General features: G+C 37.0%; 1 long non-coding RNA gene across 1 annotated transcript; it reads left to right on the forward strand.

Moving 5' to 3' along the window:
• Positions 1-5,000: 5,000 nt before the first annotated feature.
• On the forward strand, positions 5,001-13,713 carry LOC118483043. The gene is made up of 3 exons (XR_004869500.1): positions 5,001-5,326; positions 12,974-13,061; positions 13,663-13,713. It is a non-coding gene; the product is annotated as an uncharacterized LOC118483043 (long non-coding RNA).
• Positions 13,714-18,691: the final 4,978 nt, after the last annotated feature.

Here is an 18,691-nt window from a genome sequence, read left to right on the forward strand (position 1 = left end):
TCAGAGGTAGTTACCAACATTTATTCATTCTCAATCAAACTTTATATTTGGACGTTACCAAATTCCAAGCTTGGAGACGCGTTGCACACTATCTTCGCAATCTAAAACAAATAATAATAATCTCTTGTGCACAAAGTAAATTTACGATGCTTTCATTATCTACGTGAAATTTATAATTATGCTATGTGAAACAAATTGAACCTTTTGTATGCTATGTGAAACTATGTGCTATGTGGTACATTCACGAAAACAATTTTCCTTAAACAATAAAACATTATAATAAAGTCTCATTCATTCTTATTCTTTCTTCTGAATCTTTAAAAGTCTTACTCTTAGATTTCGAGGACGAAATCTTCTAAAGTAGGGGAGACTGTAACATCCGTCAAAATAGATTTCCCAAAATCCGACACGTTTTAAAAATTCGGATCCTAACCCTTGAAACTCGAAGTCTTAATCTTTGGGAAGATTTTTTTTGTATAATTTATTTATTTATTTATTTAAAATTAATTAAATTTACAATTTCAAAGCTTAATCTTTTTCTATTTAAACTAGTTAAAGAAGTTATTTCTTTAATTAACTAATTAATTTGATTAATTTAAAGATTTATATATAACCAAGTTAGTTAGAAATTAGTTTTTTAAGGTTATATAACTAACCAAGTTAACATTTCTAAGTTTACCAAGCCTTTAATAGTTAAAGGTGTAGATTGTAACTTTATTAAAACCTCAAATAAAAAATGGAAACAAAAACGAACCACACCCAGAATGGAACCCAAGATCACTCGTTTCACAAACACACGTACTAACCGACCGGGCTACCGTCATCGCTGTTACAAATCCTAACCGTTTAATTGATATACACACTTTCGATTCAACCTCTTTTGGTTTTGCCGCCTAAAACGATTGACAGCAACATCACGCGGACTTTCCTTCTTGATCGGCCTTAAATCATTCCTCTTTCGACTTGCCAATCATTTCCTTTTTGCCCGAGAATTACCATGTAACCGTATCAATCATGGTCGGGTTTCCATTCCCGACATGTAATCACTCGAAACCTTCCAAACTAACCCATCAATCAACCCCGTTACCATGTTTACAAACTCCTATTTATACCCGAGCCTGTAACCACCTCGACACACTCATCCATCCCCCCTGTTCGATAACACACACGCACCCGTCTTGCCGGAACGACCATACATCACCGGAGTTCACGGTTCGCATCGGAGTTTCGTGGACGTCGTGGGAATATTCTCTTCACGTCGAACTCTCAGAAGCAACGGAAGGGACCAGTCGCAACACACCTGCACCTTGTCGGAGTCACCGGAGACGTCCGAAGTTCACAAGCGGGGTTCCCTCCATTTCGTTTCGGTATACTTTTCCTTCAATCATCCGTTTTACTTTGTTTATACAAAAAAAACTGCAGAATTTATTAACATATAAGAACAAGTAAAAGTGGGTGGTCCTTGTTCTAATCTTGTTCGGTTTTAAAAGAAAGAGTTGACAGCAATCTGATGGGGTCTTTTAATAAATGTAATGTATGTGACACTAAACGTAAAACATATTCATGCAAACGAAAACTGTGAATGGTCAATATTCTTTTTGGATTTTTTTTATTTTCTCTTAAAAAGAAATAACAGTCGAGTTTTTCGTTTATTATTTTGAAGTAGATGTTGAGTTTTACAAATAGTATAAATGATATAATAATTCTTATTCCTTCACAAAATAAATATTACCTTCTTTTTATAATAATAATAATTACCAATTCATTATAATTCTTTTTATAAAATTAAAAGTTGATACTTAGATAAATTATCTAAATAAATTATTTATTTAATTTATAAATAACAAGTTCGTTACATGCCAGTTTAAATCTCTAGGATAATCGCTTCATTCGATCTCTTGGATATCTTTTACTCGTGCGCTATCTTACAAGAATTCGCAACGCAATCAATGTGAGTATACTCGATCCCATTTTCGTTTAAACACATTTGGGTGCAACATGTATTCCATATTCAAATTACACAACACTTGAGTCTTGTTTTTATCACACTCTATCCACATTTAAACATGAAACGATTTGATGCTTGTAACCCCACATTCTATGCAACTTGAACGATATTTGAATGCAACTTCAACACTCTTTGAGTGCAACTTCATTTGGATGCAACTTTATTTGAATGCAACTTCAACACTCTTTGAGTGCAACTTCATTTGGATGCAACTTTATTTGAATGCAACTTCAACACTCTTTGAGTGCAACTTCATTTGGATGCAACTTTATTTGAATGCAACTTCAACACTCTTTGAGTGCAACTTCATTTGGATGCAACTTTATATAAATGCAACTTCAACACTCTTTGAGTGCAACTTCATTATATGCAACTTGAACGATATTTGAAAGCAACTTGAACAATGTTGAAAAGTGGTAGCTAGTGTCATCGTCTTCATGTTGGATATTGAGCAACTTCAAAACTTGTTTTATTCTACTATGCTATGTATCAAACTTGTATACTCGCCAACTTTTTGTTGATTTTATTTTAATACATGTTGCTGGTTGATAGACAAGATGATGAAGAAGCAAGTTAGGGTGGACTAGAAACTCACCTAGAAAATAAACTATGTTTGAAATTTGATTTATGTTTTGATCATGTTGAACAATGTATGACATTTTAGGCATTTATGAAATTTGATTTAATCAATATTGTCACAAATAGTGTTATGTTGTTTTGAGCAATTTGTTCGTCTCATCCCGATGTTTCCGCCATCGGTTGGGGTGTGACAGATTGTATCAGAGCCATAACTATAGGGAATTAGGTAGGATTGCCTTATTTTTTTACCTAGCCTATAGTAGGAGTACTCTGATACCAGATTGGTATCAGAGCCATAACTATAGGGAATTAGGAATGCCTTGCCTAGTCTATAGTTTAAGAGCTTATTCACTATGTGTTGCTTAAAACAACTTCCTTTCTATCTTCTTTGCTTCCCTCTACTTTCTTTTGGACTCTTAATATACATGCCTTTCCTAAGGCTAACACAACACACACTTGGAGGCTTTGAAGACACTCTTACAACACAATCGAAAAGACTCGTCAAGATAGGGGTGATTCCCACACTTGGTGATGATTCTCACTCAGCTATACTTTGATTTTGCACGAAATCTACCCTCAAGTTAGGAGTGATATCCAAACCTTGATGGGAGTTTTCCATTTCATATTCCAGTGGACCCTTATCTTAGGATAAGTACCAACCACATTAGGGTACGATGTTATCAAGTTAGAGGTGAAACTTGCATCTTGTTTAACTAGTCCCACTCCTCGATTTTCGCTCTCGCCAAAGTTTCGATTTTCCCAATCGATTAAGGACGTGTAGTAACTGGAAGGACAAATATCGTTAATCGCTTCTCGATGAGAGTATTTGTCTATTAGGCCAAAGCACGTTTCCTTAATTCGAAAAGGACTTTGATTCACTTTGGAATAGTCATATGTTACGTTCCGTGACAATCCATGTTTTACGTTAAATCTCTTTTATGTTATCTTATTTTCATGTGTTTTACATTTGTACGTTATATCATTTCAATTTAATACATGCATACTAATATGTTATACTGGATTCGTGATTATTAGGTTATTCTTATGTGATGAACTTGTCTTTTAACCCACACCTTAACATGTATAGCACTATGCGTAGTGCTATAGGAGTAGCGCCCGCCCGTATTCTAGTGGTCATGTTAAATCATTCAATTGCGGTACACGATGGGTTGACTTGTTTATTCACATGCCAGTGATACGTTAATCTTGTTAACTAAGTATGTCATGTGGATTGTTCTAAATTTTTATGCTAATACTCTTATCCCAAAAAAAAAATGGAAGCTTATCATCAAGATAGGAGTGATTTCCTTACCTTGACAATTAGCTCCACTCACTTTCAACTTCACCAATGAGCTAGGGGTGATTTCCTTACCTCAGAGGTAGTTACCAACATTTATTCATTCTCAATGAAACTTTATATTTGGACGTTACCAAATTCCAAGCTTGGAGACGCGTTGCACACTATTTTCGCAATCTAAAACAAATAATAATAATCTCTTGTGCACAAAGTAAATTTACGATGCTTTCATTATCTATGTGAAATTTATAATTATGCTATGTGAAACAAATTGAACCTTTTGTATGCTATGTGAAACTATGTGCTATGTGGTACATTCACGAAAACAATTTTCCTTAAACAATAAAACATTATAATAAAGTCTCATTCATTCTTATTCTTTCTTCTGAATCTTTAAAAGTCTTACTCTTAGATTTTGAGGACGAAATCTTCTAAAGTAGGGGAGACTGTAACATCCGTCAAAATAGATTTCCCAAAATCCGACACGTTTTAAAAATTCGGATCCTAACCCTTGAAACTCGAAGTCTTAATCGTTGGGAAGATTTTTTTTGTATAATTTATTTATTTATTTATTTAAAATTAATTAAATTTACAATTTCAAAGCTTAATCTTTTTCTATTTAAACTAGTTAAAGAAGTTATTTCTTTAATTAACTAATTAATTTGATTAATTTAAAGATTTATATATAACCAAGTTAGTTAGAAATTAGTTTTTTAAGGTTATATAACTAACCAAGTTAACATTTCTAAGTTTACCAAGCCTTTAATAGTTAAAGGTGTAGATTGTAACTTTATTAAAACCTCAAATAAAAAATGGAAACAAAAACGAACCACACCCAGAATGGAACCCAAGATCACTCGTTTCACAAACACACGTACTAACCGACCGGGCTACCGTCATCGCTGTTACAAATCCTAACCGTTTAATTGATATACACACTTTCGATTCAACCTCTTTTGGTTTTGCCGCCTAAAACAATTGACAGCAACATCACGCGGACTTTCCTTCTTGATCGGCCTTAAATCATTCCTCTTTCGACTTGCCAATCATTTCCTTTTTGCCCGAGAATTACCATGTAACCGTATCAATCATGGTCGGGTTTCCATTCCCGACATGTAATCACTCGAAACCTTCCAAACTAACCCATCAATCAACCCTGTTACCATGTTTACAAACTCCTATTTATACCCGAGCCTGTAACCACTCGACACACTCATCCATCCCCCCTGTTCGATAACACACACGCACCCGTCTTGCCGGAACGACCATACATCACCGGAGTTCACGGTTCGCATCGGAGTTTCGTGGACGTCGTGGGAATATTCTCTTCACGTCGAACTCTCAGAAGCAACGGAAGGGACCAGTCGCAACACACCTGCACCTTGTCGGAGTCACCGGAGACGTCCGAAGTTCACAAGCGGGGTTCCCTCCATTTCGTTTCGGTATACTTTTCCATCAATCATCCGTTTTACTTTGTTTATACAAAAAAAAAACTGCAGAATTTATTAACATATAAGAACAAGTAAAAGTGGGTTGTGACAACCCGAACATTCAGGTTGGTATTATGTAATCACTCGCGGAACCATTCATACCGTTCATGCATTTCTTGGCCGTTTGGGCCTCTCCTCCCCTCGGCCCACATAGTGTGACACAAAACCCGTATACGTTTCAATGATGAATAATTAACAACATATTAGCCATATTATTGCATGATAATCGGCCCAACATAGGTATATTATTGTTTGATGATCAACACCTTCATGATTTCATTATTTAGCATCTTATTGGTTTGTTTAGAGAATGTGACCGGCCCAACTTTGAAATCCTTATAGGTTAGGAACATACGAATTATATTCCAAATCAAATTACGTTTAGTTTAAAACGATAACTAACCCTACCTTCCCCAAGAATACGTACGGCAGTAGATATCCCTCCCCCTCTCGTGACCATCTCCTTTATCGACAATTCTGCAATCGGTATGTTCTTTCCATGATGTGATTTATATTAGTTGGTTATCTTAATCATGCGTGATCTATGAATAAAAGTTGTATGTCGATATGATCCAAGGGATTTATATTTTCATGTTGTGTGTCGATATGATCCAAGGGATGGTTGTAAGTTGTATTAATTCTAGACATGTATGATTATACTTGTATGTCGGCCATCATGTCACCTAACAAACAAACAGAACATAATTAATTGATGCAGACCTCATTAATTAACATCAGAAAACATGTGATACATTACCTTTAAATTTGATTTATGATGTGATAGGGTTTTGAGGTGTTAATCGGTTAGAGGACCAAGCAAGGGTCCAATAGGGGGTGGGTTGGTGTATTGTAATAAAAGAGAATGATGGTAGAATTAAGTCAAAAAGGGGCAACTAGAAAAAGGGCGGCCATGTGGGAATTGTGGTTTTCGATGCAATCATATGAGGTTAGGAAATCATGTGAGATGCCATGTTAGTCAAACCCACCAACTTGTATCGGTCCAATAGAATTAAAGCGATTGAATATTAGTATGTGTGTGATGTATGTGGCGGCTACCATATTTGATCATGTGATTCCTTTATGTGCTTGATTGATTGGTTATAAGGGGCGGCTTGGTTATTCCTAATATTGATGAAAAGGAACTGTGCATGTTATTATCATTTATCACTGATAGATATGAAAGATAATTAGGATTTTTAAAAAGTGTAATATGGGCCGGGGGAAAAGGTAACTGGGCTGTGAGCTCGGCTAGAGCTACACAGGCCGCGGATTGATCAGTTGGGCCGAGCCTGTGGGCCGCTGTGAAGTGAGGCTTTGGCCGAACTAGAATTGGTAATGTGGGCTGCAAATAATTGATCGGATTTAATTGGGTTGTGCTGGGCCGAACAGGTTATTTAGTGGGTTACCACATAACAAACACTTTGGTAAATAATAGGATGTATGGATTGGATGTTAACCGGATGGACTTGGGCCATCCGGATCGGTTGTATAGTGTAAGGATAGACCGGTTAGGGTTGATAATCGGATTGGGAATTGCTTTTTAATTCGAACTTTGTAACTTGATTGAGCTATGCAATACTGTGTGCTATCGGACTAACTGTACGCGTAATCATTGATCTTGCCTGAATTGTGGTTTTACTGTTATACGTGCCATACGTGACAACCATTGATGTGATCTATGTGAAAACGAACGGTAAAACTAACCACTATCAAATACTCATCTAGGTCGTGAGTATTGAACGTATTTAACAAGTAATTTGTCTAACCGAGCAAATCTAAGGTGAGTTCACTGCACTTTTCTCAAGCATGCGTCCCAGTGGTTTGGGACAACTGGTAAACATTTGGAAGGGAAAACATTGGGTAAATAACTTAATCGGTTTTGTTATTGCCTGGAGGGCAATGGGGGTGATTAGTTGATAGCGCTATTAGGTGGGAAACCTCACACCGGGCCGTAAGGACGGGCGTGAACTAATTATCTGGGTATGGCTATGGTTGTTAGAGGCACACTCCTCGGATACATATGGGCACTCTCCCTAGGGTATCTAACGAAGGCAACATAGCAATCGGTCGTTAAGGGGTAACCACTCCCCGGATACACATGGGCACACTCCCTAGGGTATCTAACATGAGCAACATCGTAACACAACATTGAATCGCATTAACATATATCTGGTAACACAACACGTTAACGAAACCTTGAACTCACCAGCGTAGTCTGACACACTTGTCTACATGCTTGTAGGTAATTATTGAAGGAGCTTGGGAGCTTGCCGTCTGATGCTGCTGGAGTGGTTATGGTCATGATAAACATTTACATTGATTTGGTTTCGATACATTTATACATTTAAACTTTTATGCTTCCGCTCAGTACACTGGTTTGGTTTGATTTTCAAACGATACATTTCTTTCAATTGGGTATTTCAATACATTATAACTTGTGTTTGATATGGTTGGTGGCTCTTTGTTGGATCGTTGCACTTCCAATAGGGATATGCCCTAGGTGGTTATTTGGGGGTGTGACAGTTTGGTATCAGAGCCACTGGTTATAGAGAACTCGGTTTTAAAAATGTTTTCATAAAACCAGACTATAACCGAATTGATCCAAACGATGACCATGACACTCAGCTCCAGACTGCAAGGTTCGTTTCTCATCTACTAATGCATAGTATATCTAGTGTACACATATGTATAACATTACACGTGAATTCACACTTGGCACAGCAGCATGAGCCCTTATATTACCAACCCTTGTTATGTGATCTGTTAGTGTGACACTATCCATTGATTATTGTAATTCTTAACCCTGTGATACCTTACGTTTGCTGTTTGGATGAGGGGAACCTTTTAGCGCGAGTTAAAAGGCACTGAGATAAGCATGCAAATTGCCTTATTATTATGGGTGCACACATAATAATAATGTGGGGTGCATGTGAGTCCCAGTGAGGTTTAACGAGTGTGAGAGGGGTTCCGCTCTGTTAATTGACGTTATGTTAGAACACAACAGTCCATGGGAGTCATAGCAGTGATTGTCTCCTACTCGAACATGATCTTTTCACTCCTTTCTGAATCCTTACAAATCTCGATGCTATCAAGTATTATCTGAACACACATCTGAACGCCTAGCGAAACGTGTAGAATGTTAGGTGCTTGAACGAACGTCCTTGAGCTGGTCTATACCTTTCTCGCTTCTCTTCGTTTGCTGGGACTCTATGTATTGACGTCTTAGACTCCGAAGTGTGATCACTTCGGCAACACTCTCGCAGCATACCGTGTATTACTCAATCGACTTACTAGATCGATAGACAAAAGGGTGAGCGTAGTATTTTACCGACCTCAGTATTTGGACAACCCTGATTACCGGCAACGAACACCAGCGAATTGGCTTCAAACGGATCATTCACCCTAGTTAGCGACTTATGGGAGTCAACTCTTACAAACCAAACGGGACATACACGATGACAATGGACTGTAGAAAGGAATGGATAACTGCCAGTGCAACGAGCGGCGCCTTAGGACGCGGCACGGAATGTGTTATGATGGACCATGTTGGTGAAAGATCGTAGGGCTCTGTTTCGAGCAACAATAGTAGAGGCAACAGTCACGGCAACATCAAGGCACTCGTAATCGTAGTCTATAGTAGGGAAATGAAGGTGCCTACGGCATGGATCGCCCATTGTTAAATCAAGAAGACAACAACCAAGGGAACGACAGAAGTACTAGAAATCCTCGTAACAATAGCAACAACATTGGAAATGATGCTCGTGGAGGGGCATTTAGGATTGGCGTGAGCGACGCCAGGAATACAACAGCATGGTGGCCTGCACGTTCTTGATAACGAATCGACTGACGGCAAGTCAATTGAAACCTTATATGTTCGTTGGGATGCAAACTTGATCTCGTGGGTCAACTGTTCGACATTGACCTACTTCCCAATACTCTTGTAAGTTTTGACATGGTCGTTGACATGGACTTGGTTATCTATGTATCAAGCAGCAAATTCTCTGCAAAAAGAAAATCGTGCGTTCCCTCTCCCCAGTGGGGAATCCTTATCAGTTTAAGATCATCATGGTGGTGCCATTGTTGGCATTGTCATCGTCCTTGCAGCTTTTGAAACCCAACCCTACAACACGCGGAGCATCGCTTCTATCCGAGGGTACCAATGATCGCTAGATGGAACTTCCGAACGAACACGGGATTAGGAGAACTATACCCACGCATCCCTGTAGACGAACCTTATCACTTTCACTTGTCATCGCCGCTAGAAGTGAAGCAGTCACAGTTACACGCGTTTGTCGTTTTGCAACACTAACCTTTACCCACCAAACTCTGTTTTGGACAAATGATACACTCGCGCGACCGCAATGTGACGAACCTCCCTGTTGTGCCATGCCGCCATGCACCACTACTGGAAATTACTTCTTGACAACAAATTTGCTGGCCAAATCCTTCGGATGTTTAATGGACCCCTGTTTCGCTCGAATCTTTGTACGAACCTCATTAATCCCCTGTTTCATTGATTGGCAACTGATATAACAAAACGCTAGCACCATACCATGATTTCCATCGAAATTTTCGGGACGAAAATTCTTTCAAGTTGGGGATGATGTCACAACTGAGCAGAACCCGCAACAATCCTGATTTCGCACCTCGTTTCTCTCACTTAGCGCTTGCCAAATTTCGGGACGAAATTTCTTTCAAGTTGGGGATGATGTGACAACCCGAACATTCAGGTTGGTATTATGTAATCACTCGCGGAACCATTCATACCGTTCATGCATTTCTTGGCCGTTTGGGCCTCTCCTCCCCTCGGCCCACATAGTGTGACACAAAACCCGTATACGTTTCAATGATGAATAATTAACAACATATTAGCCATATTATTGCATGATAATCGGCCCAACATAGGTATATTATTGTTTGATGATCAACACCTTCATGATTTCATTATTTAGCATCTTATTGGTTTGTTTAGAGAATGTGACCGGCCCAACTTTGAAATCCTTATAGGTTAGGAACATACGAATTATATTCCAAATCAAATTACGTTTAGTTTAAAACGATAACTAACCCTACCTTCCCCAAGAATACGTACGGCAGTAGATATCCCTCCCCCTCTCGTGACCATCTCCTTTATCGACAATTCTGCAATCGGTATGTTCTTTCCATGATGTGATTTATATTAGTTGGTTATCTTAATCATGCGCGATCTATGAATAAAAGTTGTATGTCGATATGATCCAAGGGATTTATATTTTCATGTTGTGTGTCGATATGATCCAAGGGATGGTTGTAAGTTGTATTAATTCTAGACATGTATGATTATACTTGTATGTCGGCCATCATGTCACCTAACAAACAAACAGAACATAATTAATTGATGCAGACCTCATTAATTAACATCAGAAAACATGTGATACATTACCTTTAAATTTGATTTATGATGTGATAGGGTTTTGAGGTGTTAATCGGTTAGAGGACCAAGCAAGGGTCCAATAGGGGGTGGGTTGGTGTATTGTAATAAAAGAGAATGATGGTAGAATTAAGTCAAAAAGGGGCAACTAGAAAAAGGGCGGCCATGTGGGAATTGTGGTTTTCGATGCAATCATATGAGGTTAGGAAATCATGTGAGATGCCATGTTAGTCAAACCCACCAACTTGTATCGGTCCAATAGAATTAAAGCGATTGAATATTAGTATGTGTGTGATGTATGTGGCGGCTACCATATTTGATCATGTGATTCCTTTATGTGCTTGATTGATTGGTTATAAGGGGCGGCTTGGTTATTCCTAATATTGATGAAAAGGAACTGTGCATGTTATTATCATTTATCACTGATAGATATGAAAGATAATTAGGATTTTTAAAAAGTGTAATATGGGCCGGGGGAAAAGGTAACTGGGCTGTGAGCTCGGCTAGAGCTACACAGGCCGCGGATTGATCAGTTGGGCCGAGCCTGTGGGCCGCTGTGAAGTGAGGCTTTGGCCGAACTAGAATTGGTAATGTGGGCTGCAAATAATTGATCGGATTTAATTGGGTTGTGCTGGGCCGAACAGGTTATTTAGTGGGTTACCACATAACAAACACTTTGGTAAATAATAGGATGTATGGATTGGATGTTAACCGGATGGACTTGGGCCATCCGGATCGGTTGTATAGTGTAAGGATAGACCGGTTAGGGTTGATAATCGGATTGGGAATTGCTTTTTAATTCGAACTTTGTAACTTGATTGAGCTATGCAATACTGTGTGCTATCGGACTAACTGTACGCGTAATCATTGATCTTGCCTGAATTGTGGTTTTACTGTTATACGTGCCATACGTGACAACCATTGATGTGATCTATGTGAAAACGAACGGTAAAACTAACCACTATCAAATACTCATCTAGGTCGTGAGTATTGAACGTATTTAACAAGTAATTTGTCTAACCGAGCAAATCTAAGGTGAGTTCACTGCACTTTTCTCAAGCATGCGTCCCAGTGGTTTGGGACAACTGGTAAACATTTGGAAGGGAAAACATTGGGTAAATAACTTAATCGGTTTTGTTATTGCCTGGAGGGCAATGGGGGTGATTAGTTGATAGCGCTATTAGGTGGGAAACCTCACACCGGGCCGTAAGGACGGGCGTGAACTAATTATCTGGGTATGGCTATGGTTGTTAGAGGCACACTCCTCGGATACATATGGGCACTCTCCCTAGGGTATCTAACGAAGGCAACATAGCAATCGGTCGTTAAGGGGTAACCACTCCCCGGATACACATGGGCACACTCCCTAGGGTATCTAACATGAGCAACATCGTAACACAACATTGAATCGCATTAACATATATCTGGTAACACAACACGTTAACGAAACCTTGAACTCACCAGCGTAGTCTGACACACTTGTCTACATGCTTGTAGGTAATTATTGAAGGAGCTTGGGAGCTTGCCATCTGATGCTGCTGGAGTGGTTATGGTCATGATAAACATTTACATTGATTTGGTTTCGATACATTTATACATTTAAACTTTTATGCTTCCGCTCAGTACACTGGTTTGGTTTGATTTTCAAACGATACATTTCTTTCAATTGGGTATTTCAATACATTATAACTTGTGTTTGATATGGTTGGTGGCTCTTTGTTGGATCGTTGCACTTCCAATAGGGATATGCCCTAGGTGGTTATTTGGGGGTGTGACATGGGTGGTCCTTGTTCTAATCTTGTTCGGTTTTAAAAGAAATAGTTGACAGCAATCTGATGGGGTCTTTTAATAAATGTAATGTATGTGACACTAAACGTAAAACATATTCATGCAAACGAAAACTGTGAATGGTCAATATTCTTTTTGGATTTTTTTTTATTTTCTCTTAAAAAGAAATAACAGTCGAGTTTTTCGTTTATTATTTTGAAGTAGATGTTGAGTTTTACAAATAGTATAAATGATATAATAATTCTTATTCCTTCACAAAATAAATATTACCTTCTTTTTATAATAATAATAATTACCAATTCATTATAATTCTTTTTATAAAATTAAAAGTTGATACTTAGATAAATTATCTAAATAAATTATTTATTTAATTTATAAATAACAAGTTCGTTACATGCCAGTTTAAATCTCTAGGATAATCGCTTCATTCGATCTCTTGGATATCTTTTACTCGTGCGCTATCTTACAAGAATTCGCAACGCAATCAATGTGAGTATACTCGATCCCATTTTCGTTTAAACACATTTGGGTGCAACATGTATTCCATATTCAAATTACACAACACTTGAGTCTTGTTTTTATCACACTCTATCCACATTTAAACATGAAACGATTTGATGCTTGTAACCCCACATTCTATGCAACTTGAACGATATTTGAATGCAACTTCAACACTCTTTGAGTGCAACTTCATTTGGATGCAACTTTATTTGAATGCAACTTCAACACTCTTTGAGTGCAACTTCATTTGGATGCAACTTTATTTGAATGCAACTTTAACACTCTTTGAGTGCAACTTCATTTGGATGCAACTTTATTTGAATGCAACTTCAACACTCTTTGAGTGCAACTTCATTTGGATGCAACTTTATATAAATGCAACTTCAACACTCTTTGAGTGCAACTTCATTATATGCAACTTGAACGATATTTGAAAGCAACTTGAACAATGTTGAAAAGTGGTAGCTAGTGTCATCGTCTTCATGTTGGATATTGAGCAACTTCAAAACTTGTTTTATTCTACTATGCTATGTATCAAACTTGTATATTCGCCAACTTTTTATTGATTTTATTTTAATACATGTTGCAGGTTGATAGACAAGATGATGAAGAAGCAAGTTAGGGTGGACTAGAAACTTACCTAGAAAATAAACTATGTTTGAAATTTGATTTATGTTTTGATCATGTTGAACAATGTATGACATTTTAGGCATTTATGAAATTTGATTTAATCAATATTGTCACAAATAGTGTTATGTTGTTTTGAGCAATTTGTTCGTCTCATCCCGATGTTTCCGCCATCGGTTGGGGTGTGGCAGAGTTCGTTTCGTAACCGTCCATTTAATTATTGTTCGTATTAATTCTATTTTGTAGGTTTTTTTATTTGATTCCTGACCGAAGATAGATTGGCGATTTTCGAAAATGCTGGATTCGTCATAATAGGGTTGAGGTTCAAGATAAGTTGTTTCTGGTTTTATTTGTTGAGTTTATGATATCGCGTGTGTTCTTTTGACATATCACATGTGGTGTTTTTAACATAGCCAAGGTAGTTAAGATTGGATCATTTGTATAATTTCGCATGTTTAAGTTAGACATTTCGCACACAATGAAGTTTAATATTTAATTTCTCATGTTTTAGTTCGAGATTTCGCAAACTAGAAAGTATTTAACATATATAGCGATTTATTTCGCATTCTTTAAAAATAATTATATTTATTTTCGCACAATGTGTTTCATAATTCTGTTCAATAATTGATATCAAATAATTCAGTTCAATAATTGATTTCAATAATTCATATCAATATTTTTTCCTTTATTATATATTTTATCTTTTTATCACTATTTCAAACAGCCTATTAAAAATGGCAGATCTACCAACATCCTCTTCTTCTGAATCAAGTATCAAGCAGGCTTTGAGGAAAAGGATTCAAGAACAAATTCAAGAGGATCGATCATGTCAAGAGATGTTGGAGACCAACATTTCTCGTGTAACAGAAAATATGAAGAGAAGACAAGAAATTCTGAACTTGCTATCTCAGATGCAAGTGAGTAGTCTTAAAGAAATTGTTGTTATGTTTATGGTGGATTTGGGTGAGAGCGATGAGAAACAGTTGAAAGAGTTGGCAGATGCAATAACTGTCTTAAGATGCTCGATGAAGATGAAAATGGAGTTTCTTTCATCTTTTGAATGAACTTTTGTTTATTTTAGTGCTTTGTTATAATAAAATATCTAAGTTTTGCATTTTTCAATAAATTCGCATGTTGTGTTATGGAATGGATTTTTTATTTCGCATGTGTATATTCCCCTATTTTGCAAATTTTAAGCAATTCAGTGTTATATATGCGATTTTAAACTTAATATATGCGAAATTAAAAACACTAATTATAACAAGTCTAAATATTTAACATAAATCCAACATCAAACAAGTCTAAATATTTAACATAATTCCAACATCAAACAAGTTTACTTTGGCTTTCCAAAATATCTACTCATCCTATCTGGGATTATCTTCTCCAAATCTCTCATATACCTTTCTTTGTCTGGCCTTTTATCAAAAGAATTTGCCTTTTTTAATTATTAGTGCACGATGCATATTGTGATCGGATAGAATGATTTTACTGAGATATCTGTGCCGTAGGAGATGAAGTTGTGAATTTTGTCTGTTGTTTACTTCATCTTCTTTCACAAATCCAGTCACCCATGGTGTTTTCTCTCTTTTGTATGTTTCCATGTGACGCATTGTAAACACTCCACAATCTACACCGTTATTCTTCGTCCTCCAATCCATCTCTTTTCTTTCTATAACTGAGGTTGCAAGTACTTCTATAGCCGGTGTTGGTTTTAAAGTCTTTTGAAGGTATAAAACCAATACTCTTCTCTGTAACATAGCATCATTGTGTTAGTAGCTTTTACATAATATATAACATGTATATGTATAAGTTTTTGTATTACCAGTGTGTCTGGAAGCCCCTTGTATCTTTCCACAAAGTCTTGTTCAGCGACTGAATTGTCAATCAGCTCAATTTTGCCGGTTTTCAAGTGGAAGCACAAGATATAGAAGTGGTCAACTTGAAGTACCGGAATAAACACCAGATCAACCGAATCAAGTTTTTTTACTTCATATTTTAGTATGATGTCTTCAAAATTTGAGGCAAATATGTTTAGACGTTGGTTGTCTGTGTATTTCTTCTCGTCGTAAAAGATATCCGGTTGTATGTAATTAGAATCAAAGTTAAGTATTGTACTAAAAGGTATCTAAACAATGGAATTTTTCACATGCGAATTGTATCTACACCACATGCGAAATTACAACAGTATGAGAAATGTTGTTTTTTGTTTTCACAGGAAAACTATCTACTATTCTACATGCGATTTAGCTATAACTATTATGCGAAATCATTGAATATGCATTTACTGTTTTAATTTCAAATGCTAAAATGATTATGAAAACATACCCTCATTGTGCTAAACAAGAAGAGTCTGTATGGTGATGATTTTCTATCCTCTTTTTCTCTTCAAGGTTTAGAACATCCAGAAATGCATCTATTCCGTTTGATGCTATGTATTGACCCCTGTAGAAGCTTTCGAATATAGCTTTGAATGTGTAAACCCCAGTTTTTGATCGGTAAAATTCATCTCTGTTAGGCAAAAAATAAATAATTAATATTGTTGTGTGTATATATTTTAGATTTTTGTTAGTTGATATAACTATTTTTACTTACTCTATGCCTGCAAATGTAGAAAATGTATAGCGGATCACAATCAATTCTTGATTCAAGAGTGCTTCGTGCATGTTTACCACTCTGTTGCAGTAAGGGGAACAAAATTTGTCTCCAAGCTCTGCACATCTTTTCTCAGCTCGAATTTTTGCTGCTTCTATTGTCTTATAAAGGAGTTCATTTAACCCCTTTGGTAGAACTTGTCGTGGAACTTGCTTTGGCTTTGTGTTTTTTCTGCCCCTAGCTGGGTCTTTTTTCCTTTATTTTCTCCTAGGCTGGGTCCCAGGCCCAAAAGCAATTCAACTGACTGCAATTCCTCAGCTGTCACCTGAGGGCATTCAACTTCCGGTTCCTTCTCAACTTCGATTTCCGAATCAGGTTGTTGAGGGTCTTTTTGTGTAGTTTCTCCTAAAGAAACTGCTTCCACTTCTGGCACTTTTTCTTGAACTTTTTGTTGAATGTTTTGTGTAGATTCTGCTAAGTTCACTGTTTCTTCGATAACAGTTTCGTTTTCACCACTTTCTGCAGGCGAGAGTAAGTTAAGAAATATAATAAATTGTGCTTTTTAATTTGTTTCCTAATATAAAGTGTTTTTTTACCTTTGGCAGGTCGTCTGTAAGCGTATACACCCGTTTCGACAGTTTAAATGTTTGCAATAAGGGTGTCTGTTACTCCTCCATCATCTTTATTTGTCAGTGCTTCATCATCTGGCTGCAGTACCCCTATAGATACAAATTATTGAATTCTAATACATCAGAATCAAAATCGCAGGGGTATACATGACATTGCATGCGAAATCAAATTTGAAGTGTTTTGGTAGAAATCGCATGTGTTTTTTTAGGTTTCGCATGTGCATAAAAAATAGTGATTTTTTTACATAATTCGCATGTGTTAATATTGAATTCGCATGTTTTACCTTCTGATGCCATTTGTACCAAAACATTGGATATTACTTTTTGAGCTTCTTCATCCTGTCTACCTTCTTCGTTTGTAGTAACTTCATGGTGATCTTCAGAAGCTGGATTTTCAGGATCTTGATGGACATGAGAGGGTGAAGTTTCATGCTCTTGAACCGAATCAGGCGGCATACAAATGGGATTATTCCGAAGCGTCTCATCCCACTGCTTACAGGCCTCCATAATCTTCGGATCCCAAAAACACTTAGTTTTTACTTCAGAAACTAAGTTGTTCATATCTTGAACATCTTGGACCATTTTAATGTATTTTTTGACATTTGCTTTCATTTTTTTCAACAGGTTTTGTAATTTTTTTCGAGTTAAGATACTATCAATTCAAATGTTAAATATAAATAGATTAAGTGAAATTAATATTTTTTTCCGCTTACCTTTTTGTTGATTCTCGAGGCCTCTCGTTCTCGTTCATGGGCTGTGTCGTAGATTACCGACGGTGAAAGTTGAACAGGAGTGTTGCAATAATCCATCAATTTCTGTGTCTGTGTTCTAACTCCCATCTCAAGGTTCAACTGAGACATTTCATGTATTTCAAAACTGAAATCCATGAAATCATCAATGTTCTCGTTATCGTTTGGCTCTTCCCCGGTTTCTATGTTTTGTACTGCACGTGCAGTCCTTCTTTTGTAGCTTATTGTGGTGTCAACCGGTGGTCGTAGTGTATAATCCTCCGTTGAAGGACCCTCTTCTTCTTCTTCATTTTCTTCTTCATTTTCCTCTTCTTCTTCACTCTCACTTGATGTCCACAGAGGTCCGTTATCCGAAATATGCTCTTCGACTTTATCAATCTCCGAAGATGTGATATAACGAATAATTGGTATTTCCACGACTTTCTCAAACAGTTTAAGCTTCTTGTTGTACTCATGCGTGTATAGAAGCTGTATAAATCGCAAGATCATTTAATTATATGACAAAACAAACTAGTATTTTAAATATGTTATGAAATGTATTAATGCATACCGTAAGAAAGGCAATAGGTCACACAAACTGTATTTTATAGTTCTTCCAGCTCGCTCGTGTACGTCGCAAAGTGTCAAGTACAAATGAGCACCAATCTAGATTCTGTATTTCCTCAACAGCCTCTACACCAAGCAAACATCTATCATTTGCAGTTGTTGCCTTTGTAATCTCCGCAAAGAAGGTCATCCAGTACACCAGGAAATTTAATCTAAACAGGCTCCCCCCATCTCTTTGATTTTCCATTGTATTTGCAATTAAGCCATGGGTAATTCTCGTGTTTTCCCCCCACTGGCTGATGAATGTATCCCTCACAGCATTTCCTGGTTCTTTACTCTTTTCAATTTTTTCTTGCTTTTTAACTTTTCTCTTATCGGCTACTATTTCAACCTGCTTTGGCCCCTTTGGTATTCCAAATACCTCATAAACTGTGTCCAATGTTATCTTTATTTGGAGTTTTCCTACGTTTAG

Source organism: Helianthus annuus, chromosome 10, assembly GCF_002127325.2.
Source record: "Helianthus annuus cultivar XRQ/B chromosome 10, HanXRQr2.0-SUNRISE, whole genome shotgun sequence".
Lineage (NCBI taxonomy): Eukaryota > Viridiplantae > Streptophyta > Magnoliopsida > Asterales > Asteraceae > Helianthus > Helianthus annuus.